Source organism: Myxocyprinus asiaticus, chromosome 5 (assembly GCF_019703515.2).
Source record: "Myxocyprinus asiaticus isolate MX2 ecotype Aquarium Trade chromosome 5, UBuf_Myxa_2, whole genome shotgun sequence".
Lineage (NCBI taxonomy): Eukaryota > Metazoa > Chordata > Actinopteri > Cypriniformes > Catostomidae > Myxocyprinus > Myxocyprinus asiaticus.
This window is the reverse complement of record NC_059348.1, coordinates 8,301,490-8,323,966: the sequence shown is the minus strand read 5'-3', so window position 1 is coordinate 8,323,966 and position 22,477 is coordinate 8,301,490. Positions and strand designations below refer to the sequence as shown.

Here is a 22,477-nt window from a genome sequence, read left to right as displayed (position 1 = left end):
ATTGCAGATCAGGTGGTTGCAGACCACCCCTTAATGGCAATGGTGTTCCCTGATGGCAGTGGCCTCTTTCAGCAGGATAATGTTATGCGCCCTACCACACTGCACACATTGTTCGGTAATGGTTTGAGGAACATGATGAAGAGTTCAAGGTGTTGCCTTGGCCTCCAAACTCCAATATGGGATGTGCTGGACCAATGAGCCCAATGCATGGCAGCTCCACCTCACAACTTACAGGACTTAAAAGATCTGCTGCTTGGTTGATGCATTTTAGTAATAGTAATTACTAGTTTAGTAATTTACTGAGTAGTGCCAAGATTATCAATACAATCCTCTATACGAGGCAATGGAAATGCATCCGGTACAGTAACAGAATTCACTTTGGAAAATCAGTGCAGAAACGGAGTGACCCATCAGCTTTAGGCACTAAAACGCATGGTGAACTCCAAGGGCTATTACTCTTTTTAGCGAAGCCATCCCGGACGAGCCCCCATTTTATGTTACGAACCCCTATTTAAATTAGCCAGGAATGGGAACGTAACACAAAGAAGGACATATGAAACCAAAATACGGTGCATAAACATTTATTAAATAAACAAAACTGTCCATAACACTAAGGAAACAAAGATATTTCTAGAATAATTAACAAAACCACCATTAAGAAAGAACACAAAGAAAGAAAAAGAAGGAAAACAAAACAAAGCTTGGTTGCTGGTGAATCTCCTCTCTCAATCTCTCATCGTGTAGACGATGATGGGGGTAGAGCTGTATCCGACATACACATCAAAGTGCTGCAAAGCAAGCAACATAGCCAGAGTCTCTTTTTCAAATGTAGAATAGTTCAGTTGGTAACGATTAAACTTAGCAGAAAAATAAGACACTGGATGGGATATGCCATCAGCACCATCCTGCAGTAGGACAGCTCCAACTCCAATCGCGCTGGTGTCCACCTCAAGCATAAACGGACACCCCAGGTCAGGAGCAGACAACACCGGAGCACTGCAAAGGAGATGACATTTTGACATTCATCAGTCCAATTAAAAACAACTTTAGGACTGCACATTTTTGTTAAGGGAGCAACCACAGTCGACATTTTTACAGAAACATCTGTAATAGCCAGCCATCCCTAGAAATCGTTGCAACTATCGCCTTGTAGTGGGTACAGGGTACGCAAGGATAGCAGTTACTTTTGCGTCCACAGGACATACCTGACCGTTCCCAACTTGTTTCCCTAAATACGTGATGGAAGCTTTTTCAAAGTCGCATTTCTTCAAGTTTAACGTTAAGGATGCGACTGCTAATTGACTAAAAACATTGTGCAATGTGGAAATGTGATCAGCCCACATAGAAGAATAAATGACTACGTCATCTAAGTAGATGTTACAGTTCAGAACGTCACCCAAAACCATGGACATTAACCTTTGAAACATAGCGGGTGTTTCGTAATCCGAACGCCATCCGCATATACTGAAGGAAGGAATCAGGAGTCACGAATGCGGAAATCTCAGAAGCGCGTTCAGTCAATGGCACCTGCCAATAGCCTTTTAAAAGATCTAGTTTAGTAATGTACCAAGCAGTGCCAAGATTATCAATACAATCCTCTATACGAGGCAATGGAAATGCATCCGGTACAGTAACAGAATTCACTTTGCGAAAATCAGTGCAGAAACGGAGTGACCCGTCAACTTTAGGCACTAAAATGCATGGTGAACTCCAAGGGCTATTACTCTTTTTAGCGAAGCCATTCTGAACTAGATATTCCACTTCATGCTTCATGATCTCCCTCTTACCTACTGGACAGCGATACGCATGCTGTTTTCTTGGAACTGCGTTACCCACCTCAATGTCATGCTGGATGACAGAGGTACCAGACGGAATATCATTAAACAAGTTAGGATAGCTTTCCACCAAATCAATCACATCTTGTCGCTGGTCACTAGACAAATAAGATCATAGAGATGGTAAAACTCTTAACACCTCTGAATTCTTTAAATGACCACTGTTGACCATGGACATTTCCAATTCATCATCTCCATCTTCAGCATCCAGGGTATGAGACAACAAAGACACTCGCTCTACCCTTGGCACATTCTGTGGTTTACGCTCGGAAGGGTTATTTAACTCGTCAGTTTTCTCTGTACGGCATAGATATGGTTTCAGCATATTTACATGACACAAACGTATCTTCCGTCGTCGTTCCGGGGTATGGATTACTCGACTGAAACCGAGTGACTCTTGCCACACTTCACGAACAGCAAATAAAACCAAAGGGACTCCCTCATCCCACTCATTCCCCATCTCCAGGCAATATTTTCGCAGGGTAGATTTCAATGTCTGATGCCATCGCTCCAAAGCACCCTGCGATTCTGGATGATAAGCACTGGATACGACATGTGACACTTTCAGAGCTTTCAATGCATTTCGGAATACTTTAGACAGGAAATTCGAACCTTGATCAGTTTGAACAGTTTTCGGCAATCTGAACATAGTAAAAAACTTTGTCAGAGCTTTAGTGACGGATTTGGCAGTTATTTTCCGTAACGGTATTGCTTCTGGAAATCGTGTGGCAGCACACATAATTGTTAAAATATACTGGGAACCAGATTTAGTTTGTGGGAGTGGACTAACGCAATCCACAAGAAATGGTTCGCCTAGAGCCGGAATAGGACGAAGTGGAGCAGGTGGCACAATCTGATTGGGCTTTCCTACTACTTGACATGTATGGCAAGTTTTGCAGTATCGAGACACATCTGCTTTCAACCCAGGCCAAAAGAAGTGTTGGCGCACCCGATTGTAGGTTTTATTTACACCAAGGTGTCCAGACAAAGGATGATCATGTGCCAAACTCAAAATATGCTGTTGAAATTTCAGAGGTACCACAATCTGATGGACCACATTCAAATCATCCAAATTCTCATCACTCGATAATCAAGCATTGCAGCTACGCATTAACACAGTGTTGTTCCAATAAAACTGATGATTACATGGCGGTGACATTTTAATGTCAGCACTTAAATGTCATTTCTCTGGTGTAGGATCACTCTTCTGAGCATCAGTAAGAACTTCACACGAAATAGGTAAAAATACCTCAGGATCGGGACAAACAACAGACTTTGTGATTGGCTTAGGAGCATCCAAAGACTCAGAAAATGCATCTTTCTTAAAAATATCTGCGAAAACAGACTTGCCTAAATTCATTTAATTCTCCTTAACAAGGTTTTTCGCCTGAGCGCGCATCGTAACTGCACTGACAGCAAACATATTTTGAAAGTTTTGTGCGAGGGCATAATAAATGGAGTATTAGTAACATGCACAAATGACATTACTTTGCTTCCAGCGATATCATTTCCCATGATAAAGTCAATACCTTGCACAGGAAAGGAAGAACAGACCGCTACATTAAAACATCCAGAGACTAAATCAGACGCCACCCAGACGTGACAGAGAGGGACAGGTATAAAACCCATCTCGATACCCTGCACGATAGTGCTGGTATCACACACGGACTACCTGTAAAAAGGCAGAGTATCGGACAATATAAAAGACTGAGATACCCCCGTATCACGCAAGATCTTCACAGCCTTCTGATCCTCAACACGACCAGTCAATGATACAAAACCGTCAAACATGAAAGGTTGAAAACAACCACAGAAATCGCGGGCTGTTGAGAGACCGTTTTCACTAAAACTGAACCGCGAGGTTGAGTCAGCGGAAAATCTTGTCGCTCTTGTTTTCGTTTTAAAATTCGACACTCAGAAATCATATGTCCCACTTTATGACAATAGCCACACTCTTTACGAATTTTCGGGCTTATTTTAGGATCAAAAGAACTAACTTAATTTTCCTTTTGTGAAGTGTATCCAGAATCACACGAACGCTTGAAAAACACAGGTTTGTGCATTAATCCATACTCGTCTGCCAAGACGGCTGCTTGTTGCACAGTACTAACCTTTTGTTCATTTAAGTACAAAGCAGTATGCTCCGGAACAAAAAACTTAAACAAATGACATTTCTAAATTCAAATGGCACTTTCAACAAAAAGTAAAAAGCAATTAAAATAACAAAGTGATTAAAATATTTTATATATAACCACCTCCCCAAATCCAAACATTTACCATCTCCAGCGGCCCCATTTGCTATCACGCAAGTATCCGTCAAGGACACCAGGTGAAAAATTACTAACTAAAGACAATTATAAATGTAAATTATAAATGTAAAGATAATTATAATAATCATCATAATAAATGATACTAATAAATTCCCTTGTGTTCCCAAAAAATGCTGCCAAATGTGTGTTCTTATCGAATGTGTTTGTATTGCGTTTGGTAATACAGTTAATGCTGCCTAAAGAAAATAAAAAAGAACTCAAATTTAGGTTTAAGGTGAATGTGTTTTGTATTACTTTATGATTTAATCACTTTCATCTTTCTTTCTTTAATACAAAGATACCTTTATATATTACTGAACCTGTAGAGTTACATTCACAATGTGTAACAACGAACTGCTCTGTGGAAATAAAGCAAACTAAACTCACAGCACCTCATGAGATGATCGGAGATCATTTGCAGCATTCTCTTTGATGACATTATTCTTGCAAACAGTTTTGAAACAGAGAAAAAGGAGTGATAACTCTTAACATGCGCTTGTTCCACGAGTCAGGGTCCCGTTGCACGCCTCTGAACAAACAGCGAATCAGACACGTGCATTGACAGCTTTTCTTGTCTGTTCTTTAAAATATAATAAAGTGTGTTTCTTCAAGTGCATGTCTTTTTGACTAACAGCATTTCTTGTCATGTGTAACTCCGAGACATCTTACAGGTCACCTACCTGTTGCGGGTAGATGAGCAAAATCACCCATGCATGGAATACCTGCATTTGAACAAGGAGCATTTGGAGGGTGGTGCTGTTTCACACCCTGAGTGCACATAAAAAATAACGAACGTTCATAAAATCGCTCGTAGAAAATGCTCTTAACAGCTAAGATCAATAGTTATTGGGAAACGAGGCCCAGAGATCTATGAATGTGTGTGTCTTGGAGAAGCGCTTTCATTGCACTCGTGAATAGCAGAGCTCACTGCACACACATATCAAATCAGATGCGCATCGGGGGCTTTTCTTTTGTCTGTTCTTCAAAATATAATCAAATTTCGTCAAATGCGCGTCTTTGTGTCTAATTTCTTGTCATATATCACTCTGAGAAGTCTTACAGGCCACCTTCCACAGTGGCCGGTACATCAGCAAAATACACCGCATGAAAAATCTACATTTGGCGGGCATTTCAAACCTTGTTCATCAGGAGTAGGGTGTACGACAAATTCAGGAGAAAGGAAATCAAAACAGTGTCAGTGACTTCAAGCTTTGCAATCGCACCCACGATTTTTTATTGCGTTTACATGACCACACTCGTTGTTGGCTTATTGAGCATAATCAGTGTAAGAATGTGCTTGTAAATGCACTCTTTGATAGAAGTGCACACTGATTAGCTTTAATCAGTTTTTAAAAGATTTTCTTTAATCAAATGTTCATGCTCTTTTTAAGTATTCTGAAGTGAACCATTTGACCTTTCATAGCTTGCAAAACTGTTTGGAAAAAGGTATTGGAAAAGTACCCTATGACTGAGTACTAGCACTCCCAGCTGTTAATGTATTATGATTTGACTCCTTGTGCATTTTGTAATTATGATGGCATAGGGCAGGGGTACTCAAAGTTCCAAGAGGTCTGGTCTCTACATTTCCTTCCCAGCAAAGGACTGGATAATAATATGTACAGTAGCTTACGTGGTGTCAGTAGTTACTGTATATGGCTAAGAAATTATGTATCTTTTCTTGAATAGTTTTTTATAACTTGCCATGGTGGCAGTAATAGAACTTTGTAAAGAAGAAAAAAAAGGAGAAAAAAAAGAGAAACAGTCAAAATAGTCTCTTCAAAACTGGATAGGAATGAGGACATTGGGGGCCCAGAGACAGCTAAAGTAGTGGGGTCTGAGAGATATTTTCTATCAAAAGATTAAATTATTTCATCAAGACTTCATCTATCGAGGGCACTTGGATATGACTATTAAAAGATAAGATCAAACTTAAAAACACCACAACGTTTATTTTCTGGCTAAATGTTGCAATGGAGGCGCATGATAAAGACTTTACTGCAGCATTCAGCATTCACAAGGACATCAAAGCATTGGAGAGTTATTTGTTTGCATTTATTAATTCACATTTCATTAGAGATAATTATCATTTGTGAGTATTTTTATACATACGTATGCACAGACTTTATGAGCGAGCATCATTAGACCGCATATTCAAACAATTGTGACTTCAAAAAACTGTTAAGGCTCTAAACCTGTGCTTTCTTTTAATGTGCTGATAGTTTAGCCCATATTTTCTATTTTTAACAATGATTATCAAAAGTGAATGAATTCATTTATATGTATACCATTTGTCATATTATGTTATATTCTCCTGGCAATAAAAATGTAGGGCTTTACTGGTTGTTTAGATCAGTGTTACTATCAGAAATAATTGGTAATTATTTCTTTAGTTATTAATTAATATTTAAATTAATTAATTGAATCTAACTCATTAAAACCTCATATGGGGCTCCAGTAAATGTAGTGCGCTACATTTAGGAGCGGGTTTGTTTATTAGCAATACTTAATAATTATCAAAGATAATTATTAATTATTAAAATCAATAGAACATTGATGAGAATCAATGTTAGTTTTTTCTAATCCTTTAAATCAACAAATATCAAAGATAATTGTTAACTTAGATGAAACATTCATTAAAATTAACACTAGCTTATTGATCATTCAAATTCAACAATCATCAAAGATAATTATCAATTATCAAAAATCAATAGAATATTAATAAGGATTAACATTGACGGGGCACCACCCTGGAATCAGGGACTAATAACCAGATAGAATAACAGTCTCATTATTAGATTATCTTCTTAGGAAAATCGACATCCGAAGAATATCGATTTTCGGAAAAAAAAACAATGAATGAAGGTTTGAATCCGAGCATTGACATCCCGTCAGCATGACACAGGTGTATGCAAAACAAACCAAAACACTTCTCTTTGTAATATAAACAAAGTTTATTTATGCAGTAATATCAATTAATAATTAATACAATGCAGTCAATAAACTTCCGACTTACAGCTACAAACTAAACAGTGATATGATTAGATATGGAAATCAAAATAATCCTATAACACATGAGGGTGTGTGTGTGAGAGTGTGTGTGTGTGTGTGTGTGTGTGTGTGTGTGTGTACGTGTACAGAGGGACGCACACAAAATGGTGGACGTGACTCTCGTGGAGAGTATGTCACACGAGACTTCCGGCCAGAGAATATGGCCGCGAATGTGGGCGGAGAGAAACCAGTCAATGGTAGCTTAAGGACAAAGCTGAGAATGTTTGTGAGGGGTCGCGTGTATGTGTGTGTGTTAGTACGAGAGAGAGAGAAAATAAAGTGACGGCCCCAAAGCCGATTTCGCGATCGTGGGAGAGAAAGCAGCTGTTAGTTTATCACTCAGAGACACGGTGGACAGCTCGTAAACCACCCCACGGTCTTTGATTCTTTAATGGATAATCTCAGTGTGCCGGTCTCACCCACGATGGCAGAAATGCACAACAGTCCAATGTGGTTGGACTACAATACAGCAAATCAAATTCGTGATAATTAATACCCTGAGTATTAATAATGAGCGGACATGGCGGTCTGTAAACTGTACAAGCAATAACCTTGATACGCAAGAATAACACACTATAATATTCTATCTCTGCCCAGATGTAAACCACTTACTTGAATCATATGAGGATACAGAATGTGTGTTCGGTTCCTCGAGGCTCGGGTGATGACGGGAGGCCGTTTCCTCGCTCTGTCAGCGGGCGTTACGGCTGCTGATTCTCGGCGGGCTGGCGGAGAAATCAGCGACGTCAACTTGATTGAAGATGGAAGAAAAATCTTTTATCTCTTTACTTCTGCAGGCAAAATGGATGAAGATGCGGATTGCTTGGCGGTCTCCTTCGGATCCGTTAGAGTGTTCGGTGGAACACAGAGTAATCTCAACTCATCCAGCGAGATGGAGATTGTATGGCCACAGTTTCAAGTCAGATGTTACTTCCTTGTGCCACAAGGCTGCACCTGAGATCAGCGATGAGCTGCGTCTACGCACGGCAAGCAAAGTTGCTGGAAGCAAATCCTGGAAGCATTTCAGAGGTATTTCTACTCCTGATGATGTCATGGTTGAGGTGTGTTCTGTCGTGTGCCTCATCCAATAGGAGTTGAGAGATCGATCCTTTAGTGAGCAAGGCTTCATGGGATTTGTAGTCTGTTTTGGACTCCCTTTGTTTGATTTTGGCGTGGTTTTTATCAGTAAGATTTATGACTTGATATAGGGGCCTGAGTTAGGTTTTACGACTGTGTTAGTCCTGCCTTTGTCTTCTTCATATTGTTTTTGAACCAGATCGAATCTCCTGCCTCAGTAAGTTTTTTGTTTTTGCATCATTCTGCCGTTCAAGTTAATTATACCACTTATTTTCATCTGTACAAGGATGCCAACATTATGTAGTAAGTTTATTCAGAACTCAGCCCCAGTTAGACCATAACACCGGAGAATGACGTAGAGGCAATGATCCACACTATTGTGAACTACACTCATGCTATTGTAGGCTACTGTATAATGTAATTAAGTTGAATAATAAACTTTATCATGTAATAATGAATGCTGCTGCCCTATACGACTGTATCGCCAATGATTTTACCTTTATAACACAATCGTGGCAACAAATATATGTTAAATACCATGTAAAAATATATACAGTATAATATGAACAAATGACAAACATTGATCTTACAGGACACAGTGTCAGCAGCAGCAACAGAGCAAAATGACTTTTTGTGAATCTGCTGGATGTAGTTTACTTTCTACATGTATCCAAACAGACAATCAGAAAAGTAAAACTGGTCTTGAACCCACGATTAACAGGAAAAGACAGTATCAGTTGACGTGAGTGCACAGACCCTGAACTATCAGTCTACATGTTACAAAGAACTTCAGTTTTTGACTACTCCACACCAACCGCTGTAACTTTAAAGAATATTATTTAAAAACAACAAAATAAACTCACACACAATAAAGACTTAGGACACTAAAGAGACCTTTCTACTGACTCTGAAAAACACCAAAAGAAAGATGCCCAGGGTCCCTGCTCATCTGCGTGAACATGCCTTAGGCATGCTGCATGGAGACATGAGGACTGCAGATGTGGCCAGGGCAATAAATTGCAATGTCCGTACTGTGAGACGCCTAAGATAGCGCTACAGGGAGACAGGAAGGACAGCTGATCATCCTCGCAGTGGCAGACCACATGTAACAACACCTGCACAGGATAGGTACATCCGAATATCACACCTCGGGACAGGTACAGGATGGCAGCAACAACTGCCCCAGTTACACCAGGAATGCACAGTCCCTCCATCAGTGCTCAGACTGTCCGCAATAGGCTGAGAGAGACTGGACTGAGGGCTTGTAGGCCTGTTGTAAGGCAGGTCCTCACCAGACATCACCGGCAACAATGTTGTCTATGGGCACAAACCCACCTTCGCTGGACCAGACAGGACTGGCAAAAAGTGCTTTTCACTGACGAGTCGCGGTTTTGTCTCACCAAGGGTGATGGTCGGACTCGCATTTATCGTCGAAGGAATGAGCGTTACACCAAGGCCTGTACTCCGGAGCGGGATCGATTTGGATGTGGAGGGTCTGTCATGGTCTGGGGCGGTGTGTCACAGCATCATTGAACTGAGCTTGTTGTCATTGCAGGCAATCTCAATGCTGTGCATTACAGGGAAGACATCCTCCTCCCTCATGTGGTACCCTTCCTGCAGGCTCATCCTGACATGACCCTCCAGCATGACAATGCCATCAGCCATATACTGCTCATTCTGTGCATGATTTCCTGCAAGACAGGGATTTCAGTGTTCTGCCATGGCCAGCGAAGAGACCAGATCTCAATCCCATTGAGAACATCTGGGACCTGTTGGATCGGAGGGTGAGGGCTAGGGCCATTCCCCCCAGAAATGTCCGGGAACTTGCAAGTGCCTTGGTGGAAGAGTGGGGTAACATCTCACAGCAAGAACTGGCAAATCTGGTGCAGTCCATGAGGAGGAGATGCACTGCAGTACTTAATGCAGCTGGTGGCCACACCAGATACTGACTATTACTTTTTATTTTTACCCCCCTTTGTTCAGGGACACATTATTCAATTTCTGTTAGTCACATGTCTGTGAAACTTGTCTTAGTTGTTGAATCTTTTTATGTTCATACAAATATTTACACATGTTAAGTTTGCTGAAAAAAAAAGCAGTTGAAAGTGAGAGTACGTTTCTTTTTTTGCTGAGTTTATATTTCATCACGCTTATGAGTGGGTATAACACTTTTAGTCTAACACTGTCGACTAGCCCGGTCAAAAATAACATGGGTTAATGCCGTTAATTGCATTGTTGTTGTTTTTTTCATTGGGGCTAACAAATGAAATTATGAATGTTCACAATGTATTTTCATTTTGATTTTCATGAATATCATTAAAGCATTTTTTCTGTATATCAATTCATGAGCTAACTAAGCTATAACTTTAATACTGCCATTAATTTTGCATTGTTAGATTGCCTTCTACACATCAAAATATAAAAAAATACAATACAAATAATAATATTAACAATGTATCATAATAACTCTCACAATGGTGACAAAAGTGTCCCTTTGCGCCTCCTGGCTGTGATTTTGTGAACGAGTCTCACGTGAGAATTTAATGTTTTCACACGGCGGTACTCACCGCGGTAGTAAGGCTCAATCTGGTTGCTTATGCACTGTAGGAGGCCTTTTGACAGATTAAAAATACTATATGGGGGTTCAGGGGTGTCCGCTGAGAGAAAATTTATAAAAATATCTGAATGGACCATTTTTCATAAAGTGAGAATCTACTAACAACAAACAAACAATTTACATAACAGTGAAGCATTAGCTGTTTGCTTAATTTAAGTACTGTATAGATAGGCTTTCCTTGTCATTATGCTATGATGACATCTCTGATTATTTTTCACAAAATAAGAACAAAAATCAGTTTGTTTATTATTATGAAAGGCTTGTAACATGCTGATTAATAAAGCTAAGTTTAGATGGAAAAAACGTTATAGTCTAAAACCATCACGTTAACTTGTCCTGACACAAACCTGGCTTAGCTGAACCGTCTGAATCACATATCAGACAGATAAAGATGTTTTACTTTGCTGCATTTTTGTATTCTGCAGTGTGTTTATGCAAAAGATGCCAGTATCTGTAGCAGTGTCTCCACTACTGTTGTTAAAACAACCACACCTGCAACTCCTACGTACAGTAAATCAGGCTTCATGCGGCACCTCATGTCTGTAGCGGGGAGAGAGGCAACGCATGTGGAGTGGGAATAAAGCTCGTTGCGCTAGACATGCTTTATTCCCACTCTAGAGAGAAAATTTCTCTCTAGCTCTGAGCACGCTTTATTCCCACTCCTTGCACGTATACACGTATGCTTACACAATCACTTAGCCAGGTGTCAGATAACTAGTGCAAAGATTCAGAGCTCGGCCCGGATTTAATTGTCATTCAGTCCGAATCCGGACCGGAATCCGCCTATTGAGTACCAGTGGCATAGGGCACTGCAAATGATTGTTCTTTTGTTTTATGTATGCTATAGGATGGCCAGGCAGATGGTGCTCTGAGTGGCCTGTAGCAGCTCACCATGGCAGTGTTCGTTATTCATGGGGAAGAAAAACAAAAACCACCTGCCGACTCTGACATTGTTCTCGAAGGAGTGAAGGTTTTGAATGAACTAACTTCAGTTGCCTCTGATTGTGCCCTGCTTCTTGGTTTGATACATGTACTCAACCTGGCTCATCCAAAACATTTTCGATTGACCAAAGTGTTCCTGAAACTACTCTTGCAGCCTGAACAGCACTGGATGTCTCTCAGAGTTCAAAGTCAAGACAGTAGATGACAGAACTCGCAGTAATTTCGGTAGTTTGTAAGAATATGTCTAATGTGTCGAGTTTTTGTCCAGTGTATCTACAGTATACACTAAGCCTGTTGTTATGTGGGGACCTAAACTTGGTGAATGTACAAGAAACAAACCAAGTTATTAATAAAAACAATAAAAAAATTTTTTTAAAAGTCATATTTAAGTCTTTGACATTTTAACCCAACATAAGTCTTAACTTTATAGTTAAGTTAGTGTAAAATAATACATTCAATCAAACCATATTATCAAGTTGGAAATTATCACGTTTATACATGCAGGTAAAGTAAAAAATTTATTTGGAAAAAACTAGAATATGTAAGTTGAGTTGCAGTAAATTTAAGTTATACTAATGAGAATTATGGGATTGACAGAACTCAAATCATTAAAGTGTGTTTGTCCTGTTGAAATTGAGTTGGTCTAAAGAGGTAAATGAATTTGAAAAAACATAACTGTTTTGGGTGTTACCAATTGAAATAATTTTATTAAGTTGATCCAACTGTTCACTTTTTTCAGTGTGGGACCGTTTTGTTCGTAAAGAAATGTTCTGGAGCAAATTCTAAAACAGGACTTTAAAGTTTAGTAGTAGCACGAGTACAATATAAAAACAAACATCTGCAAGCCTCAACATCTAATGCTGCATTCCATTCAACTCAAAGTCTGATTTTCTAACTAAAAAGTGCAATGGAACGCCACTTTTTCAACTCTGATTTTGCCGAGATGCAGGTGTTTTACGTCACACAAACATTTTAGCACCCAGGGAGATATACAAAGCAACTGATAAACATTCAATTTTATTCAAAAATATTGATAAATGAGTACATTTTCCTACATTACATGATATTAAAGCAACAAAAGCCTGTAGAAACAGGTGTATAAAACATGGTAAATTACGTTCTCTTTTGTTAATCGTACACCTGTAGTACAAATGCTATAGCATTGCAGCATAGTTTATCAATTGGATGGCTAATAAACATCTCTGGTGCCAGATGAACAGCTGCTAAGCTAATGGGAGCGTTGCAGTGTTTCCTAACACATCCGGTACGATGTAATGTCTTTATGATTCGATGAGGCCAGCCATTCACTTTTATCTAACTTTAATTTTAATTTTAATGCGTTTCAATTGGGACATTTTTGTATTGTAAATGAGTGGCAAAGGTAACGTAGGATTGAGTATAGAGTTGAGTATTGAGCTTATGTATTTGGAGACAATGCTGTGTTTATTTGTCCTTCACATTACCATCAAAATGAATTTGAATATGTTATAAAAACGAATTGCCTACAAAAACATACCTCAAAAAAGGTGTCTGCAGTAATATGCCTGCATAAAGTACTTACTTTGTGAGTGTAACAAACTTCACAGCAGAAGGGAAGGAAAACACAGGGAAGCGGGTTTTTCCAGGCTCAGGCAAGACTTTTAATCGGCCACTTCAGTGCTTTTCAGCTTCACAAACTCATCAGCTTCTCAGGCACGTAGTCACTTAAACACATTAGCTTTTACGGGCACATAGTTACTTAAACACATCAGCTTAAGAAATACAACAGAATAAACGCAATAGCTTCAGGAGCACCGTGGCCTTCCTTGTGCCAGACTCTCTCTCTCCCTCTCTGCTGGTGGCGTGGCTGCTTATTTGCCACTCTCCCCATGCTCAGTGGAATTAGAAACAGGTGTTAAACATACCGCTTTCTCTCCAGAAGGACGCTTGACCTTGCCCCCGCTGCCACATATCCCCACCGCCTGACTCAGGCCGGGGAGACATCCGGCCTGTCTAACACTACCCCCCATTACTGGAAAGGAAGTCTGCGACAGCCATCTGCACTCCCTGTCTGTGGACCACCTTGAATTTAAAGGGCTGGAGAGCCAGAAACCACCGGGTCATCCGCGCATTGGTATCCTTCATGCGGTGGAGCCATTGGAGTGGGGCATGATCCGAGCAGAGGGTGAAGGTCCGCCCCAACAGGTAGTACTGGAGAGTGAGGACCACCCACTTGATAGCAAGACACTCCTTTTCAAAGGTGCTGTACTTAGTCTCCCTCAGCGAGAGCTTGCGGCTAATGTACAGCACCGGGCGCTCCTCCCCCTCCACCACCTGCGAGAGCACGGCCCCCAGCCCTCTGTCTGAAGTGTCCGTCTGCAAGACAACCTGCATGAATGCCTGTTGACACTGCTCCGTCCACTGGACTGGATCTGGAGCTCCCTTTTTAGTGAAATCAGTCAGTGGGCTGGTGACATCCGAATAATTAGGCACGAATCTCCTATAATAGCCAGCCAGCCCCAGGAACTGTCTCACCCCCTTTTTGGTCTTGGGCCTCGGGCAGGTCGCAATCGCCGCAGTCTTGTCAATTTGGGGATGCACCTGCCCGTGGCCCAAGTGGAACCCCAGATACCGTACCTCCACCCGCCCAATCACGCACTTCTTGGAGTTTGCTGTGAGTCCCGCTCGTCTCAGCGATCTCAGAACTGCCCTCAGATGCTGCATGTGCCGCTGCCAGTCATTGCTGTAAATTATGATGTCATCCAAGTAGGCAGCGGCGTAAGCCGAATGGGGTCTGAGGATTCGGTCCATGAGACGCTGAAACGTAGCCGGGGCTCTAAACAAACCAAATGGAAGCGTCACAAACTGGTGCAATCCAAACAGCGTGGAGAAGGCTGTTTTTTCATGGGAAATTGGTGTCAAGGGGATCTGCCAATAACCCTTTGTCAAATCCAATGTCGAATAAAATCGAGTAGTGCCCAACCGATTGAGCAACTCATCAATGCGAGGCATTGGGTATGCGTCAAATTTAGACACCACATTGACTTCTCTATAATCCACACAGTACCGTACAGATCTGTCGCTCTTAGGAACTAGAACAACCGGGCTGGACCAATCGCTGTGGGATTACCCCCATATCGAGCATTGCATCCAATTCTTCCCGGACAATTTTCTTTTTGTGCTCGGGCAATCGATAGGTACGGCTACGTACCACCACCCCCGGCTCGGTCTCGATGTGGTGCTGGATGAGAGGGGAAAACACGTCTGCAATCTTTTGCAACTTGGCAATCTCTGTGAGTTGATACAGTGGGAGGTGGTCTCCGCAAGTGACCGGGGTGAAATTATTGTGTTTTGTATTCACCTCCAGCCCGAGCTCCGCCCTCTCTGGGACTACCATAGCCAATGTCACAGGACCGCCTCCCTCCACAATTTCAGGAGGTTGAGGTGATATATTTGACGTGCGCCCCCTCTATCGGTTCACTTTACATCATAATCGAGATCCCCCACTCGTCGTGTGACCTCAAAGGTTCCTTGCCACTTGGAACGTAATATGGAGCTCGGTGTGGGAATTAATATCAGTACCTTATCTCCCGGTGCAAATTCCCGCAGCCAAGTTCCCCTGTCATACAGTCGGCTCTGTCGTTCTTGAACTTGGAGCAAATTCTCCTGTGTTAGTTGCCTCAAAGTGTGGAGTTTTGCTCTAAGATCAAGAAAGTACTGTTTGAAGGTCCCTCCTCCCAAGCTTCGTGCATAACATTAAGCACGCCGTGCGGGCGCTGCCCATATAGCAGCTCAAATGGGGAAAATCCCGTGGAGGTTTGCAGGACCTCTCGTACTCTCGTACTCTCGAATAATGGGATCGAGCCATTTGCCCAATTTCTAGCATCCTCGTGCACGAACTTACGAATCATATTTTTAAGGGTTTTATTAAATCGCTCCACTGCGCCATCTGTTTGCGGATGGTAAACGCTGGTGCGGATTGATTTAATGCCCAATAATTGGTAAAGCTTGCATAGTGTCTGTGATATAAAGGTTGTGCCCTGATCGGTGAGTATTTCTTTCGGAATCCCCACCCGGGAGATTATTTTGAAGAGTGCCTCTGCAACACTGCACGTTGAGATGTTGCACAGAGGCACTGCTTCCGGATATCGCGTTGCATAGTCCACTAGGACCAATACAAAGCGATGTCTGCATGCTGACTGCTCTAATGGCCTGACGAGGTCCATTCCAATTCTCTCGAAGGGGACCTCGATCAGCAGAAGAGGGTGCAATGGCGCTTTTGGGGTGGCTGGTGGATTCACCAGCTGGCATTCGCGGCATGCCGCACACCACCTGCGGACATAGCCACCAATGCCCGGCCAATAAAAATGGGCTATTAGGCAGTTCAGTGTTTTTCTTTCCCCTAGATGACCCGGCAGGGGATTATAATGAGCCGCCTGGAACACCATTTCCCGACGGCTCCGCGGTATTAAGAGCTGGGTTGTATCTTCCTTTGTTTGAGCGTCCTGTGTCACTCTATACAATCGCTCATTTATAATTGCGAAATAAGGATATGAAAGGGCGACACCTGGCTGGAGTTGTTGACCATCGATAACTCTCACTTAGTCAAAGGCATGCTTTAGGGTTTCATCTCGCAACTGTTCCAAAGGGAAATCCCCTTCGGGAAATCCCCTGAGCACGGGAGGGGCTGCAGCCTCTCCCCCCCTCACGTCATCCTGACGTGGATCAGACGAAGACGGACCTGGCTCCACCTCCCCTGCCAGAGCATCGCACATCTCACATCTCACATCTCATTGCTTTTGTCCAGGACCGATCCGCGCATATTCTCTTTAATATGTTTCTAAATTCAGGCCAATTAGTCCCCAAAATCAGAGGATGGGTGAGGCGGGAACTAACCGCGGCCTCCACTCTATGTTTTGTTCCCTGGAATTTGATCACAAGGGTCACCACAGGGTAGTTGTGAATATCCCCATGCACACACTTCACCCTCACCATTTTTGCTGTGCCCAAAGCCTCGTGTTGAACCAAGCGTTGGTGGATAGTGGTTTGATTACAACCCGTGTCCACCAATGTTGGTGAGTACCCCCCTTGACTCTTACCGGTATCCGGTATGCTCCAGCCTGATCAGGGGCAGCCTGCGGAGTGTCGGGGATCCAGACCACCGTGCTCAGCTCCATCACAGGGCATTGATCCCAGAAGTGTCCCGGATCTCTGCAACTCCAGCAGACCAGCCCAGGCGCCACGCCCGCACCTGCGTTGGCGGACACTTCCACCTGAGGAGGAGAGTGGCGGAGCACTGTTGATGCTGTGGGTGACGGGAGACCCCGTGCGCGGGGAACTGGCTTCGGTGGTGGGACTCTTTGCCTCCGCGGGGCAGGAATGGGCTCTGGGGAGAGAGCAGAGTGAGAGAGAAGAGGGGAGGGGGAAGAGATCAGGGAAAACATAGGGGAGGGGGAAAGAGAGTGGGTGGCTCTCCGCCCTCTGGTACGCCGCCAAATGGTCCACCGCCAGTCGGACAGCTTCCTCCAGCACCACCTGGTCGACAACTCCCGCGATGTCACGATCCCCTACCAGCAGCCATTTCCGGCAGGCGTCTCGGAGCCATTGGGTGAAAGCAAACGGGCGGCCGGTCTTCTCCAGCTCCATGGACCGGAAGAGCTGCCGGCTGCTTATATGCTGCTCTCCCCATGCTCACTGGAATTAGAAACAGGTGTTAAACATAATCTAGCTAAGGTGCAAGCGTCCTAACCGCTTTCTCACTCTCCAGACGGATTCTTAACCACGCCCCCGCTGCCACAGTGAGTATAATACCACCTAGTTTTGATTTGTGTTGAGTTTTCTTTTTCTGGATACTCAGGGTTTGTGTTATTAAGTTAAAATCGTAGCAATTATTTACTTATTGTGCAGCACTTGGATTTCTTGATGTTGCATCTGTCTAAATATGACTAAATGTGACTAAAATGTTGGGCCTCATGTATTCAGATAGAAGACAAAGGCAGGCCTAACACAGTCGTAAAAACTTAACCCAAGCCCCCACATTCCGAGCCTTGCTCACTAAAGGATCGAACTCTCAACTCCTATTGGATGAGGCACACAACAGAACGTCCCTCAAACATGACATCATCAGGAGTTGAAATACCTCTGAAATGCTTTTGGGATTTGCTTCCAGCAACTTTGCTTGCAGTGCGTAGACGCAGCTCATCGCTGATCTCAGGTGCAGCCTTGTGGCACAAGGAAGTAACATCTGACTTGAAACTGTGGCCATACAATCTCCATCTCGCTGGACGAGTTGAGATTACTCTGTGTTCAACCGAACACTCTAACGGATCCGAAGGAGACCGCCGAGCAATTCGCATCTTCATCTGTTTGCCTACAGAAGTGAAGAGATTAAAGATTTCTCTTCCATCTTCAATCAAGTCGACATTTCTGAGTTCTCCGCCAGCCCGCCGAGAATCAACAGCCGTACCACCCGCCGACAGAGCGAGGAAACGGCCTCCCGTCATCACCCGAGCCTCAAGGAACCAGGTCAGAGTTAAAGGATGGAGGAAAACACATTCTACCTGTGTCCTCATGTGATTCAAGTAAGAGGTTTACGTCTGGGCAGAGATAGAATAATATAGTGTGTTATTCTTGTGTTTCAAGGTTTTTGCTTGTACAGTTTATGGACCGCCATGTCCGCTCATTATTAATACTCAGGGTATTAATTATCACAAATTTGTTTTGCTGTATTGTGGTCCAACCAAATTGGATTGTTGTGCAATTTCGCCATCGCGGGTGAGACAGCAACTGAGTTCATCCATTAAAGAGTCAAATAACGCAGGACTGTTTACGAGCCATCCACCGCGTCTCTGAGCGACGAACTAACAGCTGCTTTCTCTCCCACGATCGCGAAATTGGCTTTAGGGCCGTCACTTCTCTCTCTCGTACTAACCACACACGCACGCGACCCCTCACAAACATTCTGGCACACATTTTTGGCTCGTAGATAGCTTAAATGCTAAAGCCCAGCTTTGTCCCTAAGCTATCGTACAAGCGGATACACGCAGTAACTGGTAGACGCCATCTCCGCCCCCATTCGCGGTCATATTCCCTGGCCGGAAGTCTCGCGTGACATACTCTTCACGAGAGTCACGTCCGCCATTTTGTGTGCGTCCCTCCTTACACACACACACACACACACACACACAGTCACACACACACACACACTGTCAAACACACCTTATGTGTTATAGGATTATTTTATTTCCATATCTAATCATATCACTGTTTAGTTTGTAGTTGTAAGTCGGAAGTTTATTGACTGCATTGTATTAATTATTAATTGATATTACTGCATAAATAAACCTTGTTTATATTACAAAGAGAAGTGTTTTGGTTTGTTTTGCATACGCCTGTGTCATGCTGACGGGATGTCAATGCTCGGATTCAAACCTTCATTCATTGTTTTTTTTCCCGAAAATCGATATTCTTCGGATGTCGATTTTCCTAAGAAAACAATCTAATATTGAGACTGTTTTACTATCTGGTTATTAGTCCCTGATTCCAGGGTGGTGCCCCGTCAATGTTAATCCTTATTAATATTCTATTGATTTTTGATAATTGATAATTATCTTTGATGATTGTTGAATTTGAATGCTCAATAAGCTAGTGTTCATTTTAATTAATGTTTCATCGATGTTAACAATTAACGATTATCTTTGATAATTGTTGATTTAAAGGATTAAAAAAAGCTAACATTGATTCTCATCAATGTTCTGTTGATTTTAATAATTAATAATTATCTTTGATAATTATTAATTATTGCTAATAACCAAACTTGCTCCTAAACGTAGCACACTACATTTACTGGAGCCCCATATGAGGTTTTAATGAGTTAGATTCAATTAATTAATTTAAATATTAATTAATAACTAAAGAAATCATTATTAATTATTTCTGATAGTAACACTGATCTAAACAACCAGTAAAGCCCTACAAAGATGTCAACAGTTTTCATTGACTAAAACTAGACTAAAATACTGAGGGTTTTCTTTGACTAAGACTAAAATGCCCAGACTTTTAGTCAACTAAAACTTGACAAAAAACAAAACAAAAAAAAAACAGGATAACAGTTGGGGGACCCGTTTAGATTTCTTGTGGCGCGGGATTACATTTCCGAGTTGAAGGTGGGAGCAGATGATACTTCAATGAGATGTGGACGGGAGCAGGCGGTCAGAGACTTGCCTGAAAAATCCGATATGGATCTCTTTTTTTATTTTATTAATTATCTGATAATAGCAATAACAAAAAAATAAAACGTTCTTTGAGTACACTTGTTGTCTATTTGTATAGATTTTTCTCTATGTGGAAAACAAATGCGGGATTGCAGGAACGGGAGCGGTCAGGAAGGAAATCAATGCGAGCTGAGAGCGGCTGAACATAGAGTAAAATTCAGTGGGAGCGGGTTTAGCGCCCGATTCACTAATGAAATTATGCAGATCAGGCAACGGCGCAAATGAGCACGTGCAATTCTGATCTTGCAGTCCGATTCTGAGCGCTATATAGCGGAGGATGCCACAGACCACCATATCTGACACAACTTGCCATGATTGTACAGCATCATTTTGATCCAGACACCTAAATCTCTTAAACATGCCAAAAGTGCACTTGCCTATACAGCGCATTTGGATATAGATATACCAGATTATAATGCATTCTGCATCATTTGATGATTATTTAATTAATTACTGCTGATATGACCAGTTGAAAATGTTCACAAACGGTTCTTTTAAATAAAATTCTAAATGCCTACTTTCATTCGAAGTACTAGTGTGATAAAAATTGTGCCAGGCATGTTTTGTAAATGAAGCGCAACATACAGTGAGCCTAATTTGCATAGAAAGAAGGCGTGTTTGTGCGGAAAGGAATGACAATGACTTCATTTAAATACTCAAGACAGCGCAATTTCAGTGCTGATTGCGCCTGCTAAAATAGATTGTGGGTGGTTAGTGAATAAGACGCAGGTTTTTGCGCTGAAATACCATGTGCAAAAGTGGCGCAACTGTTTAATGAATCTGCCCCAGAGAGAGCAGGACAGATAGGCCTACCATTCCTGGCAACCAAAGGGGTCTTACATTTTTACATATTTTTGTATATAAACATCCACTTGACCAGGGGGACTCAATTCAAAACCCATACCAATGAATACATTTGAATTTGAAGATTTAAGAAATATTGGGCATATAAGTATAATTTTAACCCCTATGGGCTATCAACATAGGTTGTGAAAATATGCTCTGACCAACCGTGTGGGTCTCCTGGTGTAACCACTAGCACATTACAGGCCGGTTTCATGTGGGCCCCATTATGAAATCGAAAATGATGCTCAGGCTGGAAGTCAAGCTCAATAACAATCTGAGGGTACAGTCCGCAGTGTAAACCATGAAGTCTGTGAGATAAAATACTGTATCACTCCTTACCATTGAGATTATTTTTTCATTAAAAAAACTCTTTTGAAATAGATTTTCTTTATTATTATATAATTATAATATTATATACATTATATTCTTGCAATTATCTAAGAAACTCAAGTTAAAGGTTTTCCGCCAGCCACTGTCTCACCTAATGCATCGAAATCCAAGCCTGAATCTGCGTTATACATGGGCGGACTTAGAAGAGAAATTGGCCCTGGATTTTACATTGAAACTGGCCTAAAAGTCATTGAGCGGGGGTGTCACTGTCCTTTTCTGCATATCACGGCCCCGTTTCATGGCCGGCCCACCGGGAAAAGTCCCGGTTCTCCCTATGGCCAGTCCGTCATATGCAGTCACCAACAACAATAGCTGCATTGAGTAGTCGCAATGGACGAGCACAAGAGTTTCTTTATAACCTCACTCTCTTACAATATAAAGTGCAGTTAAAGAAAAAAAAAGAGGCTTCTTGGCAATTATGTTTTTGCCGATCTCACACACACTTGACATCTGCCCATGTCTTCTTCGCCTGCAGAATTTCACTACGAAAAGGTAAAGTTGAACACACGTTAATACAGGTGTCAAACTCTTGTAAGAGTCTCAAGCCTGTTAATGATGAACTTTTCATGGGTGTAATACTCATCCCTGCCTCCAGAGGGTGATAAACAGTAAGTATTTCACAGAGTTGTGTAGAAATGTGAGACAGAAGAAGAGTGAAGACGCAAGTATTGTTGTTGTATGTTCATGTTGATTTTGTCAATCCATCTAAAGTCTTGATTAAGGAAATAATTTTGTTCATCACTTATGTAAGTTGATATTTAAATATGCTTGTATAGATACTTTTTATTGTTTAATCTTTATTTCTCCAGATCTTGTGAGTAACTGCTGGGGATTGGAAAGGTTTGTTTGGTGCAGGATTGTTTGAAACAGCCTTAAATGTGTAGGGACATTTTCTTTTTTTGACTGGCCTGTTGTAGACCATAAAGAGGAGGACATCAGTGATAGTTAAAATAAATTACATGTGCAGAATTAGCTAATTGTAGTGGAATACAAGAGCAAATATTGTGCACTGAGGTATTTGAAACTGCACTTTATGGAGCATTTAAGCTTCTTTTTGGAATAAAGGCGTAACCAGAATAATGGTCTTAATTCTTGTTGTATTCAGGGACGTGCACAGTCAAATTATATTCACCCTTTGCTATATTGAAAGCACTGCAACTA

General features: G+C 41.9%; 1 protein-coding gene across 2 annotated transcripts in view; it reads left to right on the top strand.

The window, feature by feature from the left end:
- Positions 1-22,477, top strand: part of LOC127440726 (gastrula zinc finger protein XlCGF57.1-like) — a 109,736-nt gene that overhangs the window by 19,989 nt on the left and 67,270 nt on the right. Inside the window, exon 4 of one of the 2 annotated variants that reach the window (XR_007897179.1) lies at positions 11,734-12,204. The exons of the other annotated variant lie outside the window; for it this stretch is intronic. The gene's annotated coding sequence lies outside the window, so the exon portion shown is untranslated. Of the gene's footprint in view, positions 1-11,733; positions 12,205-22,477 lie in introns of those variants that run through there. 2 annotated transcript variants of the gene reach the window in all.